The sequence below is a fragment of the Pristiophorus japonicus genome, chromosome 4 (assembly GCF_044704955.1).
Source record: "Pristiophorus japonicus isolate sPriJap1 chromosome 4, sPriJap1.hap1, whole genome shotgun sequence".
Taxonomy (NCBI): domain Eukaryota; kingdom Metazoa; phylum Chordata; class Chondrichthyes; family Pristiophoridae; genus Pristiophorus; species Pristiophorus japonicus.
Window position 1 is genome coordinate 231,927,085 of NC_091980.1, and position 16,271 is coordinate 231,943,355.

The 16,271-nt window shown below is 45.4% G+C and overlaps 1 protein-coding gene across 5 annotated transcripts in view; it reads left to right on the forward strand.

Annotated features, from left to right (window-relative positions):
- LOC139263300 (F-box/WD repeat-containing protein 7-like) overlaps window positions 1-16,271 on the forward strand; it is a 237,005-nt gene that overhangs the window by 17,062 nt on the left and 203,672 nt on the right. For all 5 annotated transcript variants that reach the window (XR_011593087.1, XR_011593085.1, XR_011593086.1 and 2 more), the window contains exons 2-4: window positions 418-455; window positions 816-910; window positions 6,556-6,697. The gene's annotated coding sequence lies outside the window, so the exon portion shown is untranslated. The remainder of the gene's footprint in view (window positions 1-417; window positions 456-815; window positions 911-6,555; window positions 6,698-16,271) is intronic.

Here is a 16,271-nt window from a genome sequence, read left to right on the forward strand (position 1 = left end):
AACCTCTGTTTAATGTCTCGGGTTTGCATTTGAACTTTGAAAGGAAATGACAGAGAAAGTCATTTTATAGCGTCAAGTGAGATATTAAAATCTCTTGCAACAGTATACGGTCACAACTTCATGATACGTCATTAAAATAGGACAGGTTAAGGTTGTGTTTAAAGTGGTGAAAAGCAAATTTAGGAAGATCAGGAACCTAATTTTCTCAAAGAATGTTGAGCGCTTGGAATGAAGTGGAAGCAAAAACCCAACGTAATTGAAAAGACATGATGTAGAGTTTTCTAAAAAAAGAAATGGGAGCTGAAGTAAGTTCGTGTTAAATAGTATATTTAAATGCATTAGTAAATATTTTAGTCGCAGGATAATTATGCACGAGGAAGACATACTGAGGTTAAACTCTGGTCCCTTCTCCTTCAGGTGGACGAAAAAGATCCCATGGCACTTAAGAAGAGCAGGTGAGTTTTCCCCTATGTCCAGGCCAACATTTATCTCTCAACCAACATCACTAAAACAGAATATCTTGTAATTTATTTCATTGTTTGTGGGACCTTGTGATCAAATTGGCATTGGGAGTTAGGGTTTGATACTCAGAATTTTTTTTTAAAGACAGAATAGCTTTCCTCATGCATATTTACCACGTGATTATAAAAACATTTACTGTCTGCAAACATATCATTTCACAATTTATTTAAATTACAACTCCCATTTCCTTTTATAAATCTTTACAAGTATATAAAGTAGTCAATCGAGAATTTCATCTCTTCAGTTACTTCTATTATTAATTTCTCTCCTAATCTATTATACCATCATCATAGGCAGTCCCTCGGAATCAAGGAAGACTTGCTTCCACTCCCAAAGTGAGTTCTGAAAGCTGGACAGTCCAATACGAGAGCCACAGACCCTGTCACAGGTGGGACAGACATTCGTCGAGGGAAGGGGTGATTGGGGCTGGTTTGCCGCGTGCTGTTTCCGCTGTCTGCGCTTGACCTCTTCACGCTCTTTGCGTTGAGACTCGAAGAACTCGACGCCCTCCCGGATGCACTTTCGCCACCTCGGGTGGTCTTCGGCCAGGGTCTCCCAGGTGTCAGTGGTGATGTTGCACTTTACCAGGGAGGTTTTGAGGGTGTCTTTATAACGTTTCCGCTGTCCTCCTTTGGCTCGTTTACCATGATGGAGCTCCGCATAAAGCATTTGCTTAGGGAGTCTCGTGACTGGCATGCGAACTATGTGGCCTGCTCAGCGAAGCTGATCGAGTGTGGTCAGTGCTTCAATACTGGGGATGTTAGCCTGGATGAGGATACTGATGTTGGTGTGCATGTCCTCCTAGGGGATCTGGAGGATCTTGCGGAGACATCGGTGCTATATCTCCAGCGACTTGAGATGCCTTCTATACAACTTCCATGCCTCAGATCCATACAGGAGGGCGGGTATTACTACAGCCCTGTAGACCATGAGCTTGGTGGTAGATTTGAGGGCCTGCAGTATGCGGACGATGCCTGCATCTGCGCATATTTTGAGGCTGAACTCCAGGGTATAGTCTATGTATTCACTGAGACATATGAAAGCATGGGCCTTACGCTTAACATCCGTAAGACAAAGATCCTCCACCAGCCTGTCCCTGCCGCACAGCACTGCCCTCCATCCATCAAAATTCACAGCGTGGCCCTTGACAAAGTGGACCATTTCCCATATCTCGGCAGCCTCTTATCAGCAAAGGCAGACATTGATGCAGAGATGCAACATCGCCTCCAGTGCGCCAGTGCAGCCTTCGGCCGTCTGAGGAAAAGAGTGTTTGAAGACCTGGCCCTCAAATCTATTATACATTCATATCATCATTTTTAACCATTTCCTTTGTTCCAAATGCCGTAAGTATAGCACAATAATGCATTCCCCATTATATCTTGTATAATCCTCCTCATCAAATGCCTCACCCAGCTTCCCATGAGCAATGCTATGCCAGATCCATAACATTTATTAAAACTGTTTATTTTATTTATATATAGTCATGCAACTGGTGTGCAGTCCTTCTTTGACATTGCACTTGATATTGTCATGATTTTGTCACATGATTGCTATCAGTCTTTCTAATTGTTGCTGTGATTTCAGTCTTTCTAGCTGAACCTTTCAGTTGGATGGTGCTGAGGCAACAATCTTTACATATACTTCATATTGGCTAATGTAGATCACAATGTATTCCTAAGCATGTCTCCCAGGTCAGGAAGGTCCATTCTGTTTTTTTTTTCTTACCCATGCTTTTCAAAAGGCCTGTTAATGTATTACATTTGTTTTTTTTTCCCCAATTCTATTTTTTTAAATTTGGAATCACAGCCCAATGTTTTCCTTTCTTAGCCCCCCCCCCCCCCCCCCGGCTCTCCAAGGTTCCATTGCACGCTGTTCATGTTTGCTCGTACAGTTCCTGCTCACTACCCCCCCCACCCCACAACCGCCCCTTCACACAAAGCTTGCAAACTCCCAAACAACACACACAGCTAAGGTAGCCTTCCTTCTCCTTTCCCTTCCCAGTTCAACATGGTGTGAATCCCACACTTCAAAACTCATGTTCTTAGCCCTAGGAACTGTCTACTGTTTGTATTTACACGGTAGCACTTTCCCAAAGTCATGGGGAAAGCTCCCCCCATGGTAAGGGACAGGAAAATGGCTTTTGAAGCGTGAGAGCAGTTCTATTGTCAGCCTCCCTATCATTTTAAGGAAGCACCTGAAGTCCAAACACTTCAAATAACAGACCTGAAGAAGACTGTTAATGGAAGCCTTATGACCTTCGTTCTGCATCATCTTCTCGCCCCATCTGCCCCAAATGATCATTTCCTTCCCTTTCCTGACACTTCCGCTGCCTTTGCCCTTGCTACTTACTCCTGCCCTTAGCAGCATTATCTTCTCTCTCCCACCTTTTTCACACTTTCCCATACGTTTTGCGGCTCCTATCCTAAACACATCAATCCCAACCATAGTACTGCCTGAGTCCAGCATCCCCATCCAGTTCTACCAAACCAAGGACCCCCATGCCAAATACTGTTTTAAGCTGCTACCTCTATGGAACTGTAAATAGTCTCCCACCATCTTGTATATCCTGGGCTTTTAAAAAGAGTAAGACCTATATCAGTGAAGAAACATATTATCGGGGACACTCATTTATGGTTTTCATGGAAAATGGTCAGAGCTATCAAATTTGTTCCATAAACCACTGTCGTGAATCCAAGAATGGAGTGGAACAATTTCACATTCGGTCGTCATAAATCCGTTGTCCTGGTAATACATTGTGTGTGATGTGGAATAATGCCCCATTATAAAACAGTGAAGCTTCCAACTCACCTTGATTAACGCCATGGGCTGGCTACTAGATGCTAAATAAGCCCAGTGACTACACTGTTTTTGGAGGTTCACGATTTGTGCTCTGTGCCCTCTATTGCTCAGCAACAATGTAAACATGGTACTTATTTACACAACTGCTAAACTAGAAGTCAAAAACGCCCTGCTGGATGTGGTGAAGTTTGCAAACTTCACAAACCCATCATTCTGCTTCACTAAAAATGAGTAATTAAAGCAATCGGAAAGAGGTGCGATATTACTCTGACAACACATCTGAATTCTAACAGGTGCCTCTTTTGAACCGAGTGTGTGTCACTATTTAAAAACAACTGTTGATGCCACTATTTGGGCCCAAGTTTCGGGCCGCGCCTAGAATGGCGCAGCCCCGACCTGGACGCCCGTTTTTCGCGCCCGAAAGTGCGCCAAAGAAATACCAGCACATTTTCCGGCTCCCTGCAGGTCCTTTGCAGCTCGGCGCAGCGCAGCACGAGCTGTGAGGGGCGGAGCCAGGTCCCTGCACTGAAATCTGTGCCGGGACCTCTGCAAAGGCGCGCTACAGTGGGCGTGCATGTGCAGTAGCTCCAGGCGCCCGAAACTGTGTGGGAGGGGCCCCAAGCACGCAGCCCCTAGCCCTGGCCAAATGGCCATCTCTGGGGCTGCGAGGATCAGGCTGCACCTCACTGGTCCAGCTCCTGCTCTGGCTCCAGCTGGCTCTCAACAACCTCTGCCAGCTCCCGCTCTGGACCCCTTCCCCCAGCTCCAGCTCCGTTCCCGCTCCGCCGAGCCCCCTCCGCTCCTGCTCCCGCTCCGGCGACCCCGCCCCCCCCCAGCTCTGGCTTCCCCCGGCCACCTACCTTGCTTGGGCCCAGCTTCTTCACGTCAGCCGGGCCCGTTCAGCCTCCTCCCTCCCTCTCCTCCTCCCCTCTTTTTTTCCCCCCCCCTCCTCCTCCTCCTCCTCCCCCTCCCCACCCCTCGCTGTCAGAAACACATAGACACTGACGGACAGAGAAAGACACACAGACAGAGAGAGAGAGAGACACACTGGGGGGAGGGGGGGGGGGCCGTCCCAGCACGCTGTTGGAGGGCTCCCGGTGCTGCAGTCAGTGAGTAGAAAATGTTTTATTTATTGATTTTTTAAATTTTATTTATTTTTGATTTATTCATGTATTTATCATTTATTATTGATGATGGCTCTTTATTTGTAAAACTGAAATGTTTAATGTTTGTAAGCTTTCCTTTTAAACCCCCCCCCCCTCCCCCATTTCCTACGCCTGATTTTCTAAGTGTAGGTAAGGTTTTTCTGAGCGTAAAAAAATTTACACTTACTCCAAACTAACTTAGAATGGAGTAAGTTTTCACTGTCTAAACTTTCAAAATGGGCGTAAGTGGCCGGACACGCCCCCTTTTGGGAAAAAAAATATCTGTTCCAAACTGAAACTGTTCTGACTAGAACTGGAGCAAACTAATTGCCAAGAATTGCAATTTCTAAGATACTCCATTCTAAACCAGTTGTTCCAAAAAAACAGGAGCAACTCAGGCTGAAACTTGGCCCCTTTATGAGGATGTTAACTCTGAATTTTCAGAGCAGCTTCCTAGTGGTTCTTGTCTATTCCCAGGTATGAACCTGCAGCATCCAGGCTCTACTTATTCTTATCCAGTTACCTATGCCTTTTTTAAGGTGCATTTATTAATCAGTTTAAGGTCAGAGTTATTGTGATTGCACTATCAGCAGTCTGTAAATCTGTAATAATTATTTGCTAGTGCCATCCTTTTTTTAAATTTGAGTGAAGGTGTATTCTACAGCTATGTTTTCCTGCCCACTTGCAATTATGGTGACTATTTATGTGGCAGGAGGTGGGACAACAGGAACATTCTTACAACTTGTTAGTAGATATTCAAAATCTGTTAAAACTAAATTGCAGAGGAAACTGAGTAGTGGTGTTAATGTGCAGTCTTTTTGCCTGTCACATTTGGATTTGAAACCAGTCCAAATTAATGAGAGAACACTCCATGTGTACCTTTCTCGTAGCTTCTGGGCGTGTGCTCACAGCACAAAACTGGCAGTCTGAAGCCAATGGGATGGTTAATTTGGGAGATGGAAACTTCCACACTGTTGCAGTGGAAGGTGCTTTTCTGCAATCTTGGGTAAATAGCATCAAGAAGCAGTTCTGTGCTATTGCTTTAAGTATCTGGGCTTGGTGAAATCTGCCTAGTTATACAAGGGATGGGTTACATAGAATTGCACAGAATGTAGGCCATTCGACCTAACTGGTCCATGCTGATGATTATGCTCATCATGAGCCTCCTCTAACCCTGCTTTATCCAACCCTATCAACACATCCTTCTATTCCTTTCTCCCTCATGCGTTTATCTAGCTTCCCTTAAATGCATCTGTTATTCGCCTCAACGACTTGTGTAGCAAGTTCCACATTCTAACTACTCGCTGAATTCCATAATGGATTTATTAGTGACTATCTTGTATTTATGGTCCCTAGTTTTCGCCTTCACCATAAGTGAAAATATCTTTTCTGCGTCTACCCTATTTCAAACCCATTCATAACCTTAAAGACCTCTATCAGGTCACCCCCTCAGCCTTCTCTTTTTCTGCTCAATCTTTCCTGATAGGTATAACTTCTCAGTTCTGGTATCATCCTTGTAGCAACTTTTTCAATGTCACCTATTTCCTTATAATATGGAGACCAGAAATGTTCACCGTACTCCCAAGTGTGGTCTAACCAAGATTCTGTACAAGTTTAGCATAACTTCTCTGCTTTTCAATTCTATCCCTTGAGAAATGAACTCCAGTGCTTTGTTGCTTTTTTAAAAATGGCTTTATTAACCTGTGTCACTACTTTTAGTGATTCGTGTACCTGTACCCCTAGATCCCTTTGCTCCTCTAGCCAATTTAGACTTTTATTTTCCAAGGGCTTTGTGGCGGCCTCATTCTTCCTACACAAATGCACAACCTCACATTTTTCTATATTGAAATTAATTTGCCAATTATACACCCATTCTGCAAGTTTATTAATCTAGTCTTGTTTTTTGTCGCTCAGAATACCTTCCAATTTGGTGGCATCTGAATATTTTTGAACTTGTGCTTCCGATTCCATATCGTTTATGTAAATAGTGAACAATGGTCCCAGCACTGATCTTTGAAGAAGTCCACTTCCCACCTATTGCCAGTCTGAGTAACTATGCGTAACCCCTACTCTCTTTTTTATTTTGTAGCCAACTTGCTATCCATTCCACTGACATTAGTCATGAGTCTGCTATGCGGTAGCTTACCAAAGGACTATTGAAAATCCAAATATATTACATCTACTCTATTACCCTTGTCTACACACTCTGTTACTTCAAAGAATTCAATAAGGTTGGTTAAGCATGACTTTCCCTTTTAAAATCTATGCTAACGACTCTTTTAATATATTTTCGTTTTTTCTATTACGTCTTTGAGTAAAGATTCCATTATCTTTCCTACCATCAATGCTAAGCTAACTGGTTTATGTTCCCTGAACTTATTATAACTCCATTTTAAAATATAGGAATTACATTAGCTGTTCCTCTGGCACTATTCCCTTTTCTAATAAAATGTTATATATGTGTAATAGTGCCTCTATCACTTCCGTAGCTCATTTTAATATGTGTGGATGCAATTCCATCCGGACTAGGGATTTTATCCTCTCTAAGTTTGATTAGTTTATCTATTATTTTCCGCCCTTTCTTTCTATCTAAAATGTTGTTATATCTTTTTGCTCTCTTGTATCATGACCACCCTGTTGGTGTCCATGATTTCAATTGCTCTACCATTAGTGGCTATCGCTCAGTGGGTAGCACACTTGCCTCTGAGTCATGAAAGTTGTGGATTCATATCTCACTCCAGGTACTTGAGCACAAAAATCTAGGCTGACACTCCAGTGTGCGAGTTCTGCACTGTCACAGGTACCGTAATTCAGATGAGACGTTAAACCGAGGCCCCGTCTGCTCTCTCAGGTGGACGTAAAAAATCCCATGCCACCATTTCGAAGAAGAGCAGGGGAGTTGTCCCCAGTGTCCTGGCCAATATTTATCCCTCAATTAACATCATAAAAACAGTTTATCTGATCATTATCGCATTGCTGTTTGTGGAGCTTGCAGTATGCAAATTGGCTGCCACGTTTCCCACATTACAACAGTGACTACACTCCAAAAGTACTTCATTGGCTGTAAAGCGCTTTGAGATGTCCAGTGATCGTTTCTTTCTGTGCCTTCAGCTGCGAAAACCCTAAGCTCTGCAATTCCATCCCTAAACGTCTCTACCTCTCTTTCCTCCTTAAAGACGCTCCTTAAAGCCTACCTCTTTGACCAAGCCTGCTCTAACATCTCCTTATGTGGCTCAGCGTCAAAATGTTTAATAACGGCCCTGTGAAGCACCGTGGGACGTTTTATTACTTTAAAGGCACTATATAAATACAAGCTGTTGTCGTGGGCAAGTACTGAGGTAAAATAACTCTTCAATATTTCTGCCATTTTGTTGTCATTTCCTGTGAGTTTATCCTGTGCGTCCCTTAGTGGTCCTATCCTCATCCTGATTTTTCTTTTGTTATTTATGCATCTGTAGAATACTTTACTGTTTCTTTTTATATTCCTTGATGATTTAATTTTATGGTTCTGTAGCAATGGCTAGTATAAATTACTTTGCATGCTTGTTTCTATCCCTGTTATTTCCCAGTAATTGGAATGGCATGTGTCAGAAATTACAGCACCTTTTTGCTCGCATGTTTCTTTTCTATTTCCCCTTGTACCCTCTCCCTCATGTTCCCTGACCCTATTTCCATCAAAAATCTGACCACCCAACCTCGCTTCCTGGCCCCTGCATTAGCTGATATTGTTAACGGTTCCTTCTCCTCTCTTCTCCCCGCCCCCACCCCCACCCCCCACCTTAAAATCTGTTGACACCTCCTTTTTCAAAACAAAACCTTGACCCCTCTGTCTTTGCAAACTTACTACGCCATCTTCACTCTCCCTTTCTTCTCAAGTCCTTGAGCGTGTTATCGCCTCCCAAATTCGTCCCGCAACTCCATGCTTGATCCCCTCTAGTCAGGTTTATGCCACTGTCACAGCACTGAAACGGTCCTTATCAGTCATAAATGACATCCTACATGACTGGTGAACTATCCCTCCTCTTTCTACTCTACCGGTCTGCAGCCTTTGACACAGTTGACTACACTATCCATGGTTCTTCTCTTGCCTATCCAGTCATAGCCAGAGAACCGCCTGCAATGGCTTCCCTTCCCACTCCCACATTTACCTTTGGAGTACCCAAGGACCTATCCTTGGCCCCCTACTATTTCTCATCTATGTGCTGCCCATTGGTGGCATCATCCAAAAACACAATGTCAGGTTCCACATGTAAGCTGATGACACTTCTGTCTCTCTCCAACCTTTCCATGTAGCATGCTTGCGGGGGACTAATCTTGCCAATTTCCTTCCCATCCCACTCAGCCCTCTTACACTGACCCTATGGACTCTGCCAGTGGATCAACAATTGCCACATCTCCCTCCAGAACATTCGTTCACCTGCAAACAAGGTACTTGCCATCCCATGACCATATTGTGCATGATTGCATTGGCACCTTGGTCTTGTTGGCTCATGGGTGATAAGACCTTGGCCCTTACTGAAACCTCCTCGCATGGTTATATCATCCACCACCTGTCCCACCCAAACTGCCCTGGTGGCAGTGTGGTCCTCTTAAAAATCCTTGTTCTCTACTGCGCAACCAAGCCCCATGGCAAATTTCTCATTGCAATAGCCTCACTGCTTTCCCCTCTCAGCCTCTGCACAGATTCTCATTCTCTGTCTCGGCTCACCTTGCCATCTCTCCTCTGAGTTCACTGCTGTTTTATCCTCCTATAACCCCTCCCTCCCATATTCACAGCCAACCCCTTGACCTTGCCTCAAGTGGCCTCTCTATTCCCATCGTCTCAATCACAGACAATGCCATCTATGATCACTTCCCTCACCACTCGCATCCCCCTTCCAACCCTGCTTTCTTCTGAGTATGCCTATGGGAAAAACTCTACCCAATTGACTTACAACAGCACTTTCAAACTCCCAACTGTCGAGCCTTAGGCCCTCTGTTTGCCACGATACTTCTGCAGCTATCAATCTGCTCAGTCACATCCTCACCTCCATCTTTGATGCACTTGTCGTCAGTGAAACCCTTACTCTTCCACCCTTGGTACAGCCCTCACCTTTGCTCCCAAAAATCCAAGGGACACAGACTTGAACGTACAACTGAATTACCCATTCATCACCAGATCTGGCTGGACCACATCACTGTCAATCTTGCTTTCCTCTGCCACAACTGCTCACTACGCCAGGATCATCCTGGAATACAATGATAAACCCAAGCTTCTTTTCTCTACTACCAACTGTCTCCTTGAATCCCTTTTTACTGTCCCTCCACCCTCTCCTCCAATAAGTGCGAGGAGCTCATGGATTTCTTTGTCACTAAGATTGAGACCATCCATTCAGCTGCCTCTGGCGTAACCCTCTCTTCCTCTTGGCCCGCAAGCCAAACTTTTCTCAATGTTTTCTCCTACTCTAGCTCTGAACTTACATCTTTCTCTACTTTCTCCATCTCCCCATATGCCATCTCTAAGCTCATCTTGTCCGAGACCCACCTCCTGCTCCCTTGACCTTATTCTCAACTGCTGACTTCCCAACTTCCCTTCTTGGCGTCCATGCTTGCTGATAGTGTAAACGGCTCCCTTTCTTCAGGTACTGACCCCACTCCCCCCCGACCCCCATTTTCAAATCTATTGTCACCCCGCCCCCCCCCCACCATTCCAAATAAGCCACCCTTCATCCCTTAGTCCTTCACCGAGGCATACGAAAGCATGGGCCTTGCACTAAACATCCATAAGACAAAGGTCCTCCACCAACCTGACCCCGCCACCCAGCACTGACCTCCAGTCATCAAGATCCACGGCACAGCCCTGGACAATGTGGACCACTTTCCATACCTCGGGAGCCGATTATCAGCAAGGGCAGACATTGATGATGAGGTTCAACACCGCCCCCAATGCACGAGCGCAGCCTTGGGCCCCTGAAAAACAGAGTGTTCAAAGATCAGGCCATCAAATCTGGCACCAAGCTTATGGTCTACAGGGCTGTAGTGATACCCGCCCTCCTGTATGGCTCAGAGACGTGGACCATGTACAGTAGACACCTCAAATCGCTGGAGAAATACCAGCAACGATGTCTCCGCAAGATCCTGCAAATCCCCTAGGAGGACAGACGCACCAACGTCAATGTTCTCGATCAGGCCAAAATCCCCAGCATCAAAGCACTGACTACACTCAACCAGCTCCGTTGGATGGGCCACATTGATCGCCTGACATGAGACTCCCAAAGCAAGCGCTCTACTCGGAATGCCTACATGGCAAGCAAGCCCCAGGTGGGCAGAGGAAACGTTTCAAGGACACCCTCAAAGCCTCCTCGATAAAGTGCAGCAACCCCACCGACACCTGGAAGTCCCTGGCCAAAGACTGCCCTAAGTGGAGGAAGAGCATCCAGGAGGGCGCTGAGCACCTCGAGTCTCGTCGCCGAGAGCATGCAGAAATCAAGTGCAGGCAGCAGAAGGAACGTGCAAGCCAGACTCCCCACCCACCCTTTCCTCCAATGACTGTCTGTTCCACCTGTGACCAAGACTGTAATTCCCGTATTGAACTGTTCAGTCACCTGAAAACTAACTTTGAGTGGAAGCAAGTCTTCCTCGATTTCGAGGGACTGCCTATGATTAGTCCTTGAAAACTGCTGCCCCATCTACAACCTCCCTTTCACCTTCAAAGTCACTGAACATGTTGTTGCCTTCCAAATCCATGTCGATCTATCCCTCAACCCCACGCTTGAACCTCTCCAATCGGGTTTCCAACCCTGCCATACCACTGAAACGACCCTAATCAAAGAAACAAATTACATCCTCTGTGATTGTGACCATGGTTCATGATCCCTGCTTATCCTTCTCGACCAGTCTGGCCTTTCGCATGGTTAACCACATCAATGCCTTTTCTTTTTTCTTTACTCGTTTCTGCGATGTGGGCGTTGCTGGCAAGGCCAGCATTTATTGCCCATCCCTAATTGCCCTTGAGATGGTGGTGGTGGTGGTGAGCCACCTTCTTGAACTGGTGCTGCCTTTGTGGTGGAGGTTTTTATCTCATAATACTGCTGTGGAGTGCCTTGAGATGTTTCACTATGTTAAAGGCGCTATATAAATACAAGTTGTTGGAGGGAGCTCCAGGATTTTAACCCGGCGACGATGAAGGAACGGCAATATATTTGCAAGTCAGGATGGTGTGTAACTTGGAGGTGATGGTGTTCCCATGCGCCTGCTGCCCTTGTCCTTCGAGGTGGTAGAGGTCGCGGGTTTGGGAGGTGCTGTCGAAGAAGCCTTGGTGAGTTGCTACAGTGCATCTTGCAGATGGCACACATATCAGCCACGGTGCGCTGGTGGTGGAGGGAGTGAAGATTTAAGATGGTGGATTGGGTGCCAATCAACCAGGTTGCTTTGTCCTGGATGGTGTTGAGCTTTTTGAGTGTTGTTGGAGCTGCACTCATCCAGGCAAGTGGAAAGTATTCCATCACACTCTTAACTTGTGCCTTGTAGATGGAGGAAAGGCTTTGGGGAGTCAGGTGAGACGTTCGCCGCAGAACACCCAGCCTTTGACCCGCTCTTGTTCCCACAATATTTATGTGGCTGGTCCAGTTAAGTTACTGGTCAATGGTGACCCCCAGGATGTTGATAGTGGGGGATTCAGAGATGGTACTGTCGTTAAATATCATGGGGAGATGGTTCGACTGTCGCTTGTTGGAGATGGGCATTGCCTGGCACTTGTGTGGAGCGAATATTACTTGCCACTGAGCAGCCCAAGCCTGAATGTCATCCAGGTCTTGCTGGATGTGGGCATGGACTGCTTCATTATCTGAGGAGTTGTGAATGGAACTAAATAGTGTGTAATCATCAGCGAACATCCCCGCTTCTGACCTTATGATGAAGCAACTAAAGATGGTTGGGCCTACGACACTGTCCTGAGGAACTCCTGGGGCTGACCGAATTGACCTCCAACAACCCCAACCATCTTCCTTTGTGCTATGTATGACTTCAGCCAATGGAGAGTTTTCCCCCTGATTCCCATTGACTTCAGTTGTACTAGGGCTCCTTGATGCCACACTCGGGCAAATGCTGCCTTGATGTCAAGGCCAGTCACTCTCTCCTCATCTCTGGAATTCCGCTCTTTTGTCCATATTTGGACCAAGGCTGAAATGAGGTCTGGAGCTGAGTGGTCCTGACGGAACCCAAGCTAGGCATTGGTGAGCAGTTTATTGGTGAGTAAGTGTCACTTGATAGTACTTTCAATGACCACTTCCATCACTTTGCTGATTGAGAGTAGACTGATGGGACGGTAAATGGCTGGATTGGATTTGTCCGCTTTTTATGGGCAGAACATATCTGGGCAATTTTCCACATCGTCGGATAGATGCCAGTGTTGCACCTTTACTGAAACAACTTGGCTAGAGGCGCAACCAGTTCTGGAACACAAGTCTTCAGCACGACAAATATTTTGTATCAGTCTTTACAGTAGAGGACACTAACAATATTCTGACAGTGGATAGTCTAGGGGCTATAGTGGGGGAGGAATCAACCACAATCACAATCACTAAGGAGGTGGTACTCAGTAAGATAACGGGACTAAAGGCAGATAAATCCCTGGACCTGATGACTTGCATCCTAGGGTCTTGAGAGAAGTAGCGGCAGGGATTGTGGATGCATTGGTTGTAATTTACCAAAATTCCCTGGATTCTGGGGAGGTCCCAGCAGGTTGGAAAATTGCAAATATAACGCTCTTATTTAAAAAAAAAAATGAGGCAGACAAAAAGCAGGAAACTATAGACCAGTTAACCTAACATCTGTGGTTGGGAAAATGTTGGAGTCCATTATTAAAGAAGCAGTTGCAGGTCATTTGGAAAAGCAAAATTCGGTCAGGCAGAGTCCGCATGGACTTATGAAAGGCAAGTCATGTTTGACAAATTTGCTGGAGTTATTCGAGGATGTAATGAACAGGGTGGATAAAAGGGAACCAGTGGATGTGGTGTATTTGGACTTCCAGAAGTCATTTGACAAGGTGCCACATAAAAGGTTATTGCATAAGATAAAAGTTCATGGGGTTGGGGGTAATATATTAGCATGGATAGAGGATTGGCTAACTAACAGAGAACAGAGAGTCAGGAGAAATGGTTCATTCTCTGGTTGGCAACTAGTAACTAGTGGGGTGCCACGGGGATCAGTGCTGGGACCTCAACTATTTACAATCTATATTAACGACTTGGAAGAAGGGACTGAGTGTAACGTAGCAAAGTTTGCTGACCATACAAAGATGGGAGGAAAAGCAATATGTGAGGAGTACACACAAAAATCTGCAAAAGGACATAGACAGGCTTAATGAGTGGGCAAAAATTTGGCAGATGGAGTATAATGTTGGAAAGTGTGAGGTCATGCACTTTGGCAGAAAAAATTAAAGAGCAAGTTATTATTTAAATGGAGAAAGATTGCAAAGTGCCGCAGTACAGCGGGACCAGGGGGTACTTGTGCATGAAACACGAAAGAATAGTATGCAGGTACAGCAAGTGATCAGGAAGGCCAATGGTATCTTGGCCTTTATTGCAAAGGGGATGGATTATAAAAGCAGCCGAAGTCTTGCTACGGCTATATAAGGTATTGGTGAGGCCCACACCTGGAATACTGCGTGCAGTTTTGGTTTCCATATATATGAAAGGATATACTTGCTTTGGAGACGGTTCACAAGGTTGACTTATGAGGAAAAGTTGAGTAGGTTGGGCCTCGACTCATTGGAGTTCAGAAGAATGAGAGGTGATCTTATCGAAATGTATAAAATTATGAGGGGGCTTGACCAAGTGGATGCAGAGAGAATGTTTCCACTGATGGGGGAGACTAGAACGAGAGGGCACGATCTTGGGATAAGGGGCCGTCCATTTAAAACAGAGATGAGGGGAAATTTCTTCCAACAGAGGGTTGTAAATCTCTGGAATTCACTGTCTGAGAGCAGTGGAGGCTGGGACATTGTTTCAGTTTCTTAAACGATAAGGGGTTATGGGGAGCGGGCGGGGAAGTGAGGCGGAGTCCATCAGATCAGCCATGGTCTTATTGAATGGCGGAGCAGGCTCGAGAGGCCAAATGGCCTTAGCCGACGGCTACTCCTATTTCTTATTTGACATCACCACATAATGAACAGCTCATTTGAATCTGGAGTAAAAATAAAACGGGGAAGGTGGCTCAACCATGGCTAACGAGGGAAATTAAGGATAGTGTTAAAGCCAAGGAAGAGGCATATAATTTGGCTAGAAAAAGCAACAAACCTGAGGACTGGGAGAAATTTAGAATTCAACAGAGGAAGACGAAGGGTTTAATTAAGAGGGGAAAAATAGAGAACGAGAGTAAGTTTGCAGGGAACATAAAAACTGACTGCAAAAGCTTCGTGAAATATGTGAAGAGAAAAAGATTAGTGAAGACAAACGTAGGTCCCTTGCATTCGGATTCAGGTGAATTTATAATTGGGAACAAATAAATGGTAGACCAATTGAACAAATACTTCGGTTCTGTCTTCACGAAGGAAGACACAAATAACCTTCCGATTGTACTAGGGGACAGTAGGTCGAGTGAGAAGGAGGAACTGAAGGATATCCTTATTAGGCGGAAAATTATGTTTGGGAAATTGATGGGATTGAAGGCCGATAAATCCCTGGGGCCTGATAGTCTGCATCCCAGAGTACTTAAGGAAGTGGCTCCAGAAATAATGGATGCATTGGTGATCATTTTCCAACAGTCTATCAACTCTGGATCAGTTCCTATGGACTGGAGGGTAGCTAATATAACACCACTTTTTTTAAAAAGGAGGGAGAGAGAAAACGGGTAATTATAGATCAGTTAGCCTGACATCAGTAGTGGGGAAAATGTTGGAATCAGTCATTAAGGATGAAATAGCAGCGCATTTGAAAGCAGTGACAGGATTGGACCAAGTCAGCATGGATTTATGAAAGGGAAATCATGCTTGACGAATCTTCTGGAATTTTTTGAGGATGTAACCAGCAGAGTAGACAAGGGAGAACCAGTGGATGTGGTGTATTTGGACTTTCAAAAGGCTTTTGACAAGGTCCCGCACAAGAGATTGATGTGCAAAATCAAAGCGCATGGTATTGGGGGTAATGTACTGACATGGACAGAGAACTGGTTGGCAAACAGGAAGCAGAGAGTCGGGATAAACAGGCAGTGACTAGTAGAGTGCCGCAGGATGGCAGGCAGTGACTACTGGGGTGCCGCAGGGCTCAGTGCTGGGACCCCAGCTCTTTACAATATACATTAACGATTTAGATGAAGGAATTGAGTGTAATATCTCCAAGTTTGCGGATGACACTGAACTGGGTGGCGGTGTGAGCTGTGAGGAGGACGCTAAGAGGCTGCAGGGTGACTTGGACAGGTTAGGTGAGTGGGCAAATGCATGGCAGATGCAGTATAATGTGGATAAATGTGAGGTTATCCATTTTGGGGGCAAAAACACGAAGGTAGATTATTATCTGGATGGCAGCAGATTAGGAAAAGGGGAGGTGCAACGAGACCTGGATGTCATGGTTCATCAGTCAATGAAAGTGGGCATGCAGGTACAGTAGGCAGTGAAGAAGGCAAATGGTATGTTGGCCTTCATAGCTAGGGGATTTGAGTATAGGAGCAGGGAGGTCTTACTGCAGTTGTGCAAGGCCTTAGTGAGGCCTCACCTGGAATATTGTGTACAGTTTTGGTCTCCTAATCTGAGGAAGGATGTTCTTGCTATTGAGGGAGTGCAGCGAAGGTTCGCCAGACTGATTCCAGGGATGGCTGGACTGTCATATG